Source organism: Pseudorasbora parva, chromosome 4, assembly GCF_024679245.1.
Source record: "Pseudorasbora parva isolate DD20220531a chromosome 4, ASM2467924v1, whole genome shotgun sequence".
In the NCBI taxonomy this organism is placed as follows: Eukaryota; Metazoa; Chordata; class Actinopteri; order Cypriniformes; family Gobionidae; genus Pseudorasbora; species Pseudorasbora parva.
Window position 1 is genome coordinate 27,105,842 of NC_090175.1, and position 14,919 is coordinate 27,120,760.

The 14,919-nt window shown below is 40.4% G+C and overlaps 1 long non-coding RNA gene across 1 annotated transcript; it reads right to left on the reverse strand.

Annotated features, from left to right (window-relative positions):
• Window positions 1-6,177: 6,177 nt before the first annotated feature.
• On the reverse strand, window positions 6,178-6,965 carry LOC137073992 (uncharacterized). Its single transcript, XR_010904842.1, has 3 exons — window positions 6,802-6,965; window positions 6,405-6,472; window positions 6,178-6,229 (listed from the first exon to the last, which is right to left on the reverse strand). It is a non-coding gene; the product is annotated as an uncharacterized lncRNA (long non-coding RNA).
• Window positions 6,966-14,919: the final 7,954 nt, after the last annotated feature.

Here is a 14,919-nt window from a genome sequence, read left to right on the forward strand (position 1 = left end):
ACTTTTAGATTGCTGTGAACGACAAGCAGGAATAATTCTCAGAATGCTTGTGGATTAAACATCTCCGATGACGTTCATTGCCATGGATTTTATCGGGTTTACAAGAAAAGGTAGGATATGGATATAATTGCAAACTGTTACTACTGATTGTATGCGTGATCGCACGCTGTCACGGCATTCGAGTATCTACACACACTCGTGCAGTGGGCAGCCCCGGACTGCCTGACAGCGCGCTGAGTGAATATTCTGCATTATAAAAACATGTATGACAGTACACAGGCTACACCGTAACTTAAAAGCGGCAAACTTTAATAGACAGTAAAACAAAGGTGGGACACCATAACTGCATGTCGGTACCGTAACTTAATTTTGACGCATGGCTAAACAAATGCAGAGTACCGTAACTCAGTTTGAGCGTTCCAAAACAAAGGCAAAGAGCGGTAACTGCTGTTACGGTGTTCTGCCTTGGTTTCTCCAGGACTTTTGGAAGTTACTGTTAAGACAATCCAAAATTGTCTCGAAAAAACTACAGAATTGACTAACGATATTTATCCACATGATAAAGGAGGCCTTGAATGTCCCAAAAATATCAATAACTAATTTTCGACCAAAAACGAAGTTACGGCCTTTTGCCTTTGCACGGCAGAGTTGTCCATTAATTGAATTTTGATTTCTTTACCATAAGCCAACTCCAAATGCAGTTCAGAGAACTTGGCAGTACATCTAACCGGCCTCACAACCACGTGTAACCACACCAGCCTAGGACCTCCACATCCATCATCTTCACCTCCAAGATTCTCTGAGGCCAGCCACCTGGACAGCTGCTGCAACAATCGGTTTGCATGGCCAAATAATTACTGAACAAGCTGTCAGAAACCCTCTCAGCAAGCTCATCTGCATGCTCATTGTCCTCATTGGGGTCTCGACCTGACTGCAGTTAGTCGTCGTAACCGACTTAAGTATGCAAATGCTCACATTCGATGGATACTGGCTCTTTGGAGAGGTCTTCTCTTCACGGATGAATACTGGTTTTCAATCTACATGTTAGATGGCAAAAAGTGTGTATGACATTGTGTGGAAGAGTGGATTGATGTCAGCATTGCAGATTGAGTGGCCCATGGTGATGGTGGGGTTATGGCATGGGCAGGCGTATGTTATGGACAACGAACACAGGTACATTTTATTGATGGCATTTTGAATTCACAGAGATACCATGACAAGATCCATGCTCATATTGTAGCATGATAATGCAAATCCCTCATGTTGCAAGGATCTGTACACAATGAAAACATCCCAATTCTTGCATGGCTAGCATGCTCACCAGACATGTGACCCATTGACTGGCGTAAATGACAGCATGTTTAAGTTCCTGCCAATATCCAGGAACTTCAAACAACCATTGAAGATAAGTGGACAAACATTCCAATCCACATTCAACAACCTGATCAACTCTATGCGAAGGAGATGTGTTGCACTGCATGAGGCAAATGGTGGTCATACCAGATTCTGACTGGTTTTCGGAGTGAGGTATGAGGTGAGGTGGATTGATTATCTAGGCAAAGGGGAGAGCTCACTATCATAGATTTAGACAGATTTGTGAACAATATTTGAGAGAAGGCCTTTTGTGTAAATAGAAAATATTTTGGAACGCGACAAAAGTTGCGTTCATTTGCATTCAAATTTTGTTCAGTGTATTTAACTATTGTATTACAGCTACACTAAAAAAATAAAAAATAAAAATAAAAAACACATTTACACATTGACTGTAAATGACCTAGCCTGCATTGATTTCACTGTATTTTTATCCCTTCATCCATTTTCCAAACCACATCTAGGGGAAGTAGAAATACAAATATTGTATTTTATTCTAAGAAATTACTACTAAATCTTGGGAAGTTTTGGCCATTTTGTTTCACTGCTGAATCAATTTTTCTGAAATGATACAGCACAGTTTTTTCTCAGGCTGAAGCTCATTTAGAAACTGCCCAGAGAATCTATTAGAGGGTGAATGGAGGTCGTGTGGAAGGTCGCAAAGTAGTTTGAAAGAAGGGAATCTAACATCTAATAGCTGGGAAGCTGATACACACAGGTGAAGAAAAAAAATGGAACAGCAGTTATCATTGCATAACTATCATTATTAACAGCATTATCACTATTATCATTGGACCAGTGTGCTGGATACCTATAATCTACATCCATTACATCCAATAATGACAGAATTGTCATGAATAAAAGACTGATTGTCTTAAAAAAAAATGAAATAAATAAAATGAATAAAAAACTGAATAGAGCCCAGCAAATCAAATCCTTCAAGATGCCTTAAAGGAGAGTATTAAAATTGCCACTGATAGAATTAATCAACAAGGTAAGATCCTGATCCTGAAGAATCCTGACAATACTATGTACAGCGGGTACAAATACGGACATAATCCTCAGATACAGCAAAACATTAGTATGTTTTGCTGTATCTGAGGATTATGTCCTTATGTATATGCGAATCCGGATAAATATCATGTTTACACAAATTTCCAATTAATCTGCCTCATCATTCAGCATTTCTGTTCAAAGTAACATGCAAGTGCAACATTGATTTAGAACCATTCAATAAGGAAGAACGTTTTTAGAATATTGTCAGTTACTGTCAGAGTCAGTGTCTGTTTTCGTTCTGTCAATGGAAATACATTTTTAAACAAAGTCAAAGTATTGTGGTGTTTTTGTCCTAGACAAATCAGTGTGTTTGAGTAAATGATACAATGACTCACCCATAAAGATATTGTAAGTTGTGAAAATCTACTGGATAAACAATGTAAACAACAGAAAAGCTCACTGAAAAATCCCATCCTGCATGAAATATATTGCTATTTTAAATACAGGTTGAATGGTAATGATATTTCTATCATGATAATTATCGGAATATTTTTAGTCACAGTGCAAATAGCCACTGCTATTTTTTTATATAACTTTGTATTTGGCTGAAAGAATAAATTCATGGTATACACCTAGGATGGCTTGAGGTGAGTAAATTATATTATGGGTGATTTTTTTTGGGGGGGTGGGGGGGGGTGAACTAACCCTTCGATGAATATCGCAAGTCTTTTTTAATTTTTTTTTTTTTTTTTTTTTTTTTTTGTGTGGCCAGCCTAAGGCATACCTGTGCAATAATCATGCTGTCTAATCAGCATCTTGATATGCCACACATGTGAGGTGGATAGATTATCTTGGCAAAGGAGAAGTGCTCACAAACACAGATTTAGATTTGTGAACAATATTTGAGAGAAATACACATTGTGCATACATAGATAAAGCTTTAGATCTTTGAGTTGAGCTCATAAAAAATGGGGGCAAAATAATTTACTAGAATTATTAAATTAATAACTAGAATTATTAGTAAAATTTTGTTCAGTATATAATCAATATCATATTCGCAGTCCTTCTGTACCAGATTATGTACAGTTTTGAATGAGGCACTATTCACATATGATTAGTATTATCTAGAGACCTCTAGTGATTTGTAATAATTGCAGAGAATGTCTGTGATCTTAATCCCGTGCGAATCAGCCATGTCTGTAATTTGTAAAGTAAAAATTGCCCCGCAAATTACCTACCATATTTCAATGAACAGGTTCTGTGATAATAGTAGTCCCGTGCGAATCGACATCTCTGTGATTTGGCCAGGATGAGGCAGATCGTATATCATTTTTGCAAGGTTTTTATTTCCTGTGTGCATTTCTATCTTTATCTTTCACGAAGAATGGAGGCTGTATTCATAATTCGCACCGTTATGAATTCCCATGTGGATGTACGGATTATACTTTCACTTTTGAATGAGTACCAATTTGGGAGTAAACTGATTGAATGGTGTGTTTAATATTAACATCAATTCTATTCTTAATGAAAAAACATAACAGAACAGTAGCATTGAAACTGAATCTTCCGCCGTATATTGTCAGCTTCTCACTCGCAATTAATTAAATCTGACTCCTGCCACCGGTCTGTGCTCAGTTCATGGCATCTGTAATCTCTAACTGAACCAAATTATGTTTATTTATTACTATAAAATAATCAAAATTATATTGATGCCTGTTTGTGATTTCATACAGCTATATCTATAACAAAGTCTTGACGTCATATAAAGGAGAAGTCAGTAAATTTGAGTAAAATCACAGGCTTTGCTTATCCCGTGCGAATGCGCCACGCAAAACTCCGATGTTGGGGAGCAATTTCTAAATCTCAGAGGTCCTTACACTGTAAAAAGATAACTGTGAAAAATACAGCAACTTGCTGGCAGCAATTAGCTTGTAAGTTGCTGTATTTCATTTCACAGTATTCTTACTGTAAATATAATCGCAGTAACTTTTTAATTACTGTAAAAACAGTAATAATCACAGTACTGTATTTTATAATTATACTGTAATCAGGATTACTGCATTAATTTTGTGTACTGTAAAATAAAGACACTGTCACAAATGCCATTTATTTTCTCACTTTTAATTTCAAAAATTCATAAAAAAAATAGTATAGCATAATTTGTTCAATGTTACAATTTATCTGTACATTTTTTATTTCATCACTTTTCTGAACATACAAAAAAACACTTTTCTGAACAAACAAAATCAATATTTATTAAAATGTTTGGATAAAATTACAAATGTATAAAAATGTAATTATTTAAAAACAGCAGGATTTCAAATCTATATATTTTCTGAACATATACATTTTTTTCAATAAGTTAACATTTCTCTGTGAACAATTTATTTCATTTCAGCACTTTTTTGAGCAAACAAAACAATCAATATGTATTTAAATGTTTGGGTAAAATTACAAATCTATAAAAATTAAATGATTTAAAGGGATTGACTTCCCATTGACTTCCTTAGTAGAAAAAAAATACTAAGGAAGTCAATGGGACCCATCAACTGTCTGGTTACCGACATTCTTCAAAATATCTTTCTTTGTGTTCAGCAAAAGAAAGAAATTCATACAGGTTGAGGGTGAGTAAATGATGACACAATTGCAATTTTTGGGTGAACTATCCCTTTAAAAACAGAAGGATTTCAAACCTGAATATTGTTTTTCTCCAATAATGTTTTTTTTCCATAACTATTATTCTTTTAAAACTTGACCTGGACTTCCTGGGCCTGAGTCTTCTGCCCTGTAGAAGAAGAAATTCATTATTAATGTAAAAGTTTAAAAGTAAGACAGATGGGTTGATGACATACACATAAAGTTTTAAATAAATATTAGTATTTTTTATATGCTTTGTTGGTGGTTTGTGGAGTAGCATCCCCCGGGGCTGATATTTTTTTATAGCTTTACAAAAGATGTAAAATGTAAATGTATTTTCGTTAACACAAACTGTAACATCTGTAAAAATAACAACCTATTTTTAAAAGATAAAATGTAAATATTATGGAGTTGCAACTCGACTCTTATTAGACAGAATTGGTTTCTGTCATTTGCCATTACTTTAATATTTAATAACTGTCTACATGAATATTATAAAATTGTACATGAATATCCCACATTTCTGCCACAATACCATGTTCACAGTTAGTGATACAACAGTGAAATTTATGTTTGTGAGTTCTGAATGGAAAAGTATTCTAACTGGCTGGTGTTGTCACACAATGTTCCTCCTGTTTTTCATGTCAGTGTTGTTGAATCACCTTGTGTTGACGCTGTAAAACTGCCTGATTTGAAAGTGATGCTTGGCAGGCCTAAAGGGATAGTTCACTTTAAAATGAAAATGCTATTATCACATACTCAACCTCAAGTTGTTTCAAATCTGTATGAATTTCTTTCTCCTGCTGAACACAAAAGAGGATATTTTGAAGAATGTCGGTAACCAAACAGTTAACTGGAGCCAGTGACTTCCATAGTATTTTTTTTTTACTATTATGGAAGTCACTGGCTCCAGTTAACTGTTTGGTTACCAACATTCTTCAAAATATCCTCTTTTGTGTTCAGCAGAAGAAAGAAATTCATACAGGTTTGAAACAACTTGAGAATAAATTTTAAAGTGAACTATCCCTTTAATAGACAAGTTGCTGGCCACCCCTGACTTTCAATCACCATTTAAAGGTATTCAAGGTAACAATTAAAAGTCTCACCTGGAATTAGTTGTTCTGCCAGTCATACTCGATGAAGTCCCTGATGACCACCTTCCCAGTTTGTCTGCTGGACCTTTGAATTGCACTCGCTGTGCTCTGGGTTAATTCTGACGAAGAATCTGAAAATAAAAACATTAGGCTATGCATTACCCTATCCAAGAAAAAAATACCTATTTTTTTTCTATTGGATCAGTAACAACTAGAGATTTTTGGAATGTAAGTGCAAGATGCTTTATATGTGAAGTAACCCTTAATATTGGCATCTATTGTGTATGTTGAGTGCTTGGATCTTACCGAGCATGATGAGTCTGGGAGTGTTTGGCAGGAAATCTGAGCCTCAGCGTTTGCTTAGGTGGAAGTTTCTTGTAACACAAAATAAAACGAAAACACAGTTTTAGAAATCACAAGTTCAATATTCATAAGAGAAAGTGTGTGGCAATACTGTAAAAAATTACAATTTCAAATAATTTTTATTTAAAGCTAACGTAGCTACTATTTAATAAAATAAAAGACGTTATAAATGTAATTTCGCCAGATAAGACAAATATTAATACAATATATGCTCCCAAAAGTCGGGAATGGCACTCTATTAACAATCTAACTTATAGTTTCTGCAGCTTGAAGGCAATGAAGTTCAGAAAAATCATGAAATTATTAAGAATATGTTAAGTAATGTAGCTTAACACGTTACCTCTAGCTGGCTGCGTTTTCTCGGCCCGCTTAACTTCAATGTCTGATTCCTCAGGCGGCAACAGCAAGCAAGAGAAAAGAAACGAGAGATTATTAAACGGCTACCGCGCCAATAAATACAAAAAATTACACCATTTTAAATTAATGTCATTTCCCAATGCTAACGTTAGTCTTTAATCAAATTAAAGACGTCAAAAATGTAATGTTGCCGGATAAGACAAATCTTAATACAGTAGCCTACAGCCCATGCATGCTCCCACAAGTTTGAATAGCATTTTACCAATCTAGTTTCTGGGGGTTTCCATTCAGAAAAATCATGATTAATCACTATGAAAAATATGTTAAGTTAGGCCTAACGTACATACCTCAGCTGCGTTTGCTTTCAGCGAGACCGTCGAGAGTCGGCAGGCTTTGGCTCACTGCCTCACGCGCATGTGGTGACAGGAAAAAAAGCGATCACATTATGTGACGGATCAGCACCAAAATAGATCACATCTACAATTTAATTTTTATTTAACAATACTATCCTTCTATAAATTAATGACGTTATCAAATGTTGCCAGACTAGAAAATATATCGAAATCATGCAGAAATATTTGTGGAAATAAAATTATAAAATGCACACACAGCATGAGACGAGTTTACTAGAAAGTGTGCCGCTCATTACTCTTTTCTCTCTCAGTGCACTCTTAAAGTTGAACAAACAGTTGACTTTACAAGAGTAAACTTTGGAAATACATTATGTTACCTTTCTGAAGTAAAAATTCGGATGAAAGTGGGGAATCTCGTAGCTTTCCTTGGCTGAAAAAAAAAAAATATTCTAGAAAATGCTGTATTGTGATTCACAGGAGAGAGAAAAAAATACTGTAGAATTTACTCGCCATTGAAAAAAGACCATGATGCTTTGCAGATCTACAGCAACATGCTGTATACAGGTTCTACAGTAAGTATTTTCTCATTTTACAGTAATAATGCTGTAAAAACTACAGATATTGGTTACAGTGTAGATAATACTAATCCCGTTCGAATAGTGCTTAAGACAATAATTTAATTTACAAAACAAACCTGAACAGAATACTAAAATCAATCAGTAGCCATAGAAACAAACAGGCAGGGGGTGGAGGAGAACTGGGCCAATGAAACACATAGGAAAACTGAGTCAAAGGAGAAGAGCAAACAGAACATTACCCTGACATCATATTGATGTGTGTCAGCTGTCTGGCAACACTACATGCATTATATTCTCTTTTCTCAAAGTTTTCCAGATGTATACAATCCAGTCATATTATTTTGCCTAAAGATTCTGAAATGACTGGGAATGAGAAATCATATTCTAATGGACCCCCAGGCACACCCCAAGTGGAATATTAAGGAATATAAGGAATCCTGCAAAAACTGACAATGTAGGTTATTTTGTGTTTCTGAAATGCCCAGTAGATAATGTTAATAAATCAGCTTACATATCAAGTTTACATGTGCAAACTTGAAGCTTAGAATAACAATACATACAGATATATTTTATTATCAAGTAAGGATATTGAGGTGTTTACATATTTTGTGGCGAGCTAAGTAGTTGTTCCTTTCTTGAATATGGCACACACTCAACATATAAAACCAAGTAATGATGACTATCAATAAACAAGTTTAGTCCCACTTTTTTATCAGGTGGCCTTAATTACTGTCTTAACATTAAAATTAATAATTTGATACAATGCACTCATGGGTGTCGGAAGCAAATAAAAAGGGGTCCTCTCAATTTTTTTTTACTGGAGTAACGTTAGATTAGCCTGGTTTTACCAGACTCTCGTACATTTCATTTGTACATAGAGTCTGGCCACTCTCCATTGACAAGGGTTTATTTCCGTGAAGGCGGGCACCCTGTTGAGATTTAAAACTATTGGATCTGCCCTGAGTTACTCTGGATCTGCCATAACCAATCGCTAATGTTTGGTCGTGACGTATGTCAAAGTGCACATGTGCATGCCACCTCAGTAATAAAACTATAGGATAAAACCTAAAACGCGTGCATTTGGATTGTGATTTATTCACGCTACGGTGGAGAGCAGAGTTTTGTTATTGGGAACGCGGCGCTCACGTGGTCCGTAACATCATTGTATGCTGTAAATAAAATGTCATATTCTTGGTATGATAATAAATGCTGCTATAAATAACGGACCAATTCAAATGTTTAAGTGCTTTTATTTTGATTTGTTTGAGCGGTGATGAAATATATTGCTCTTCTAAATACTTGCCAACATTTTAAGGAAATACAAGTCTAGAAATGCATCCTAATAACAGCAAAGCAACTGCATGTTGTTCTGCAGTGGTCTAAAATGATTACAAACAGTGAATTTTGAAGTGATATATTGTTGAAAACTCAGAGATGTGGATTCGGACAGCTATTACATCAACAAGACCTTGCGTTTGTCAAAAGCAGTAGGTAACTCGGCTGGGGATTTTTACACGGGTGGTGAGAGACGGACGGCAATAAAATAACTGACCAGTCCCTGTAACTTAAATGATGGCAATACCTTCCCACCCCAAGATAAACAGTTACCGTCCGAATAGCTTCAGCCAACTCCTTCATCACTAACGAAGCGATCTGGAAAATCAAACTTTTCCCGAATTTACCCTGTTGGAGAGCCACCAACAAACCCCAGCAAGGACTGTTATTGCTCCGGCTTTAACTTTTGGATATCGGGCAGCGGTGCCACAATGCAATGTATGGTTTAGTTTGCATCTTTCACGGCGCCCCATTACTGAACTACATCTGAAACTAGCACTCAACATCAACGTCATCGTTCTCAGCCACTCCCTCTGTTCGCTGATTGGACCGGTAAAAATTTGTTCAGAGAAAACCGAAGACTACACAGCAGTCCCAGACTGTCACATGCCTGTCCTGTCTTGTGTGCACATGTGGGTTTTGTTATGTTGAGCATGTGCTCGTGTCATTGTCTGATCCCTCCCCCTTGTTATCTGATTAGTGTTTATTGGCCCCACTGTGTTCCCTGATTCCTTTTTTATTTCTTCCCTTTTTAAGGTCCTTGTGTTTGTCAGTCTTGGTCGGATCGTTGCATGTACAGTTTACGTGTCCCGGTTTCCCCGTGACCCTACCTGGTATGTGTTTTGTATCTTATGATTCTGTTTATGTGTTTTTCCCCCCTCGTGGGTTTTTGCTTTAAGTTTGTTTTATTTGTTAATAAATCATCATCTTCTCCTGCACTTCTCCTGAGTCCTCGCACCAGTTTCCTTTATGCATATCATGACACAGACATAGTACTGAAGGAAAATGAAAATTGAGCGGAAGTAGGAGGACAGAGCCAGGCTAACGTTAGATGCCATTTACATTAAATACAAATATACCGCCGTTTACTATACGATTGATTCGGCCAGACAAAATTACAGAAATAACTGAGCTATTTACTGTGGCTATAGTGTAGGGGTAAGATTTATGTCATCAAGTGTTGAAGCAAATCGATCAGAGGTTTGAATCCGCCTTTTGTCTAACTCGCTCTACTCCCTTTTCCCATCACATATCAGATTGGAAAGGCATTTATTTTCAATAAAAATGGATAAAATATTAGAAAAGTGAAAATAAAGGGTCTAACATGTGTTTAATAATAGCCTAAGTGTTTCTCGGTTAGGGGTAGGTAAACAGGCATGTGCTGATGTAGACACGATATCCAATATCATTGGTCGTAAAAAGTGGGTTGGTATTGTACCCACACACACAATGGTTCTGATGCCCATGAATGCATTTAACATTTTTTTACATATACTTGTATTTAAAATAAATAAATAAATACCTTCATGTCATGATATCTGTAATTAATTTCTCTAATTACAATTATCATCACACTGTTGACACTTTCCTTTCACCTAACCCTTAAACTTACCCATACCAACACACCTGTCCCTAACTTTACCTGTATCCCACCTCAATATCAGCAAAAGTGTTTTGCAATACAACATGAACATAAAAAGTACACTGCACTTATATTTTAATATGTGCCACCCAATATAAAGTGGGACCAAAAATGTTGTATTGAAAAAATATTTATAAAAAAAAAATGAAAAAGAAAAAGAAAATAAATAAATAAATAAAAACATTGTAGTTGTGATTGATTTTATCGTGCACAGTATTCAACTGGTAAGTATTGAATACTGTGTATTAATTAATTAATAGTACTAATAGTACCAGTATTAATTAATAACACGACTAGCAAAAACATGAATAGCTTGTGTAAACAAAAATGAAACAATTTATTTAATCATTTTAAAAGGACCAACTACATTTCTGCTGGTACGCAGGAACTCTTTCAGCACAGTCCTCACAGTAAACAAATGCACTTCCTGAAAAAAAATAAAAGAACACAGAAGTGAGTTATTTCGCTACTTGTGGTGTATTGTGGGACTAAAGGAGTGCAGACATTGCAAATGTGTGCAGATGACCATTCCAGTAACATCTAATTAGAAGGATATATGATAAAAAAGGATGCTCTTCCCAGTGCTGTACAGATTACAGCACTTTTTCCACAGTCTCTACTGAACCCAATGGACTGCCTGCTGGAAGAACTTGGGCTTATTAATAGTACAACAAAGCTGTGAGAAATTGTTATTTGTGGACATTGATAGTAGAGAGAGAGAGAGAGAGAGAGAGAGAGAGAGAGAGAGAGAGAGAGAGAGAGAGAGAGAGAGAGAGAGAGAGAGAGAGAGAGAGAGAGAGAATGTTTTGGAAGGCATTAGTGCAGACAAGCAGCTTCTCACGGTGCCAATTAACACTTAACGAGATGTGATAATTAGTCTGTTTGGATATCCTTGCCAAACACCATGAGTTTCTTTCCTCTTCACTCTCTTTGAGTTATTATGCTGTGGATACTGGTGATCACTAAATCCCCCTAGCTAACCCCTGGCCTAAACTTATACAGGCAATTAATAGCAGTGGAGCCGTACATTTCTGTCAAGCTCAAAAGTGTGTTCTTAATCATTTTAACACATGTCACCAGAGACAATAGTAGGAATCTACTAAACCAACACATTCTCACACCCAACTCGTCACATATGGATGCTTGACCAGGACCCCTTGTCGTCACTTTTCAACGAACTGGGCATACCTTTATCGTCAATTTTCGACGCACTGGGTGCTCCATTCATTTAAATGAGAAACCTTTGGCGTCATACACAAATGCATTTAATTCTTTGTGTTTGTAAAAGCAGACATGATTTTATTAATATTTAAAGGCTACTTTTATATTGTGGAGCAACTAACCCAACTCCTACCCTAATAATTGAGGTGGTGCGGCTAAGGGCTACAAGGGGATCCCTCCAGTCGAGCGGCCGGTTGCGATGTACCTGTGTCCTAAGACCGCTGCGGACTGGAGGCACGCCCTGCGTCTCCCCTCCCGGGCGTGTAAGTTCTCGTCCGGCTTGACGGGCAAGGCTTACACAGCCTGTGGAGAGGCCGCATCAGCTTTGCATGCCATGGCGCTCCTGCAGGTCCACCAGGCCAAGGCACTCATGGAGCTGCACGAGGGTAGTTCCGACCACGGTGTTATGCAGGAACTGCGTGCGGTGACGAAACTCGCCCTACAGGCGACGAAAGTCACTGCACGCTCCCTGGGTCGGGGGCGATGTCCACTCTTGTGGTCCAGGAACGCCACCTGTGGCTGAACCTGACAGACATGCGGGACTCGGACAAGGTTCGGTTTTTGAACGCCCCTGTCTGTCAGGCCGGCCTCTTCGGCGTCGCCATCGAGGACTTTGCCCAGCAGTTCTCGGTGGCCAAGAAGCAGACGGAGGCCATAAAAAACATACTGCCCTGGCGGCCCGCTGCTGCCACCACCCAGTCGCCCAGGGCGGGCTGCTCATTGCCAAGGGCGCCGGCCGCCCAAGTACAGGGGCATCCTCTTCACCTCCGTGCGAAGCAGCGATGCTCATGTCTTGAGGTCAGAGATCAAGGTCCTACTGGCGAAGGACGCGATTGAACCGGTTCCTCCAGCCGATATGAAGACGGGGTTCTACAGCCCCTACTTCATTGTGCCCAAGAAAGGGGGTGGGTTACGACCAATCCTGGACCTGCGAGTTCTGAATCGGGCCCTGCACAAGCTCCCGTTCAGAATGTTGACGCAGAAACGCATTTTTCAATGCATCCGTCCCCAAGATTGGTTTGCGGCAATCGACCTGAAGGACGCGTACTTCCATGTGTTTATTCTCCCTTGACACAGACCGTTCCTACGTTTTGCGTTCGAGGGGAAAGCATATCAGTCTTTACGAAGGTCGCGGAGGCAGCCATTGTTCCACTCAGAGAACGCGGCATTCGGATTCTCAACGACCTCGACGATTGGCTGATTCTAGCCCAGTCAAAGGACCAGTTGTGCGAACACAGGGACCTGGTGCTCAGTCACCTCAACCAGTTTGGCCTTCGGGTCAACCGAGAGAAGAGCAAACTCTGTCCTACACAGAGGATCTCTTATCTCGGCATGGAGCTGGACTCGGTCAACCGGACTGCGCGCCTCACCGAGGAGCGAGTCCAGTCGTTGTTGAACTGCTTGAATATGTTCAAGAGCAGGACGGCGGTCCCACTGAAATTCTTTCAGAGGCTCCTGGGGCATATGGCATCTGCAGCCGCGGTCACGCCGCTCGGATTGCTTCATATGAGACCGCTTCAACGCTGGCTCAATGGCTAAGTCCCGAGGTGGGCGTGGCAGAGCGGTCAGTACCGGGTCCCAGTGACTCCTTACTGCCGCCAAACCTTCAGCCCATGGTCCAACACTTCGTTTCTCCGGGCAGGGGTGCCCCTAGAACAAGTGTCCAGGCATGCTGTGCTATTCATGGATGCCTCCACCACCGACTGGGGGGCCACGTACAACAGGCATGCAGCTGCTGGTCTGTGGACGGGACCGCAATTGCATTGGCATATCAATTGCCTCGAGTTACTGGCAGTACATTTGGCATTCCGCCACCTCAAGGGGCCGCTGCGTGGCAAGCATGTACTGGTCCGTACAGACAGCACCACGGCCGTTGCACACATCAACCGTCAGGGTGGTCTACGCTCCCATCGTCTATTCCAACTCACCTGCCACCTCCTCCTGTGGAGTCAGAAGCAGCTGAGGTCGCTTCGGGCCATTCATGTCACTGGTGCGCTGAACCAGACAGCCGACGAGCTCTCTCGTCAGCCGACACCTCCGGGAGAGTGGCGACTCCTCCCCAGGCGGTCCAGCTGATATGGGACCAGTTTGGAGCCGCACAGGTAGACCTGTTTGCCTCTCCGGACTCGACCCATTGCCAGTGGTACTATTCCCTGACCGGGGGTACCCTCGGCACAGATGCACTGGCGCACAGCTGGCCCCGGGACCTACGCAAGTATGCGTTTCCCTCAGTGAGCCTTCTTGCACAGGCACTGTGCAAGGTCAGGGAGGACGAGGAGCAGGTCTTGTTAGTTGCGCCGTATTGGCCCAACCGGACCTGGTTCCCAGAACTTACACTCCTCGCGACAGCCCCTCCTTGGCCGATTCCCCTGAGGAAGGACCTTCTTTCTCAGGGACGGGGCACTCTATGGCACCCGCGTCCAGACCTCTGGAATCTTCATGTCTGGTCCCTTGACGGGACGCGGAGGTTCTAGATGGACTACCACAAGCTGTCGTAGATACCATCGCTTCAGCTAGAGCCCCCTCTACAAGGCGCCTCTATGCTCGGAAGTGGAACCTGTTCTTTGAGTGGTGCGCTTCCCGCCGGGAAGACCCCCGAAGGTGTTCGATTAGTGTCGTGCTTTCCTTCCTGCAAGACGGGTTGGAGTCTCCCTCCACCCTCAAGGTATATGCTGCGGCAATAGCAGCGTACCACAATGTAGTAGAAGGTAAGTCCGTGGGGAAGCACGACCTAATCGTCAGGTGCGAGGTGCGAGGAGACTAAACCAGTCCCAAGACGTGCCTTGCCCATTCGGTGTAAGAGCACACTCCACTAGGAGTGTTGCGTCTTCCTGGGCGCTGGCTCAAGGTGCCTCGCTGACAGACATATGTAGAGCTGCGGGCTGGGCGACCAAGGGGGTAATCTAGCGCTTGGAAAGCATTCCACCCCTAGGGGCTGCCATTGCTAACCAAGCCATCACCTGCTGTTAGCA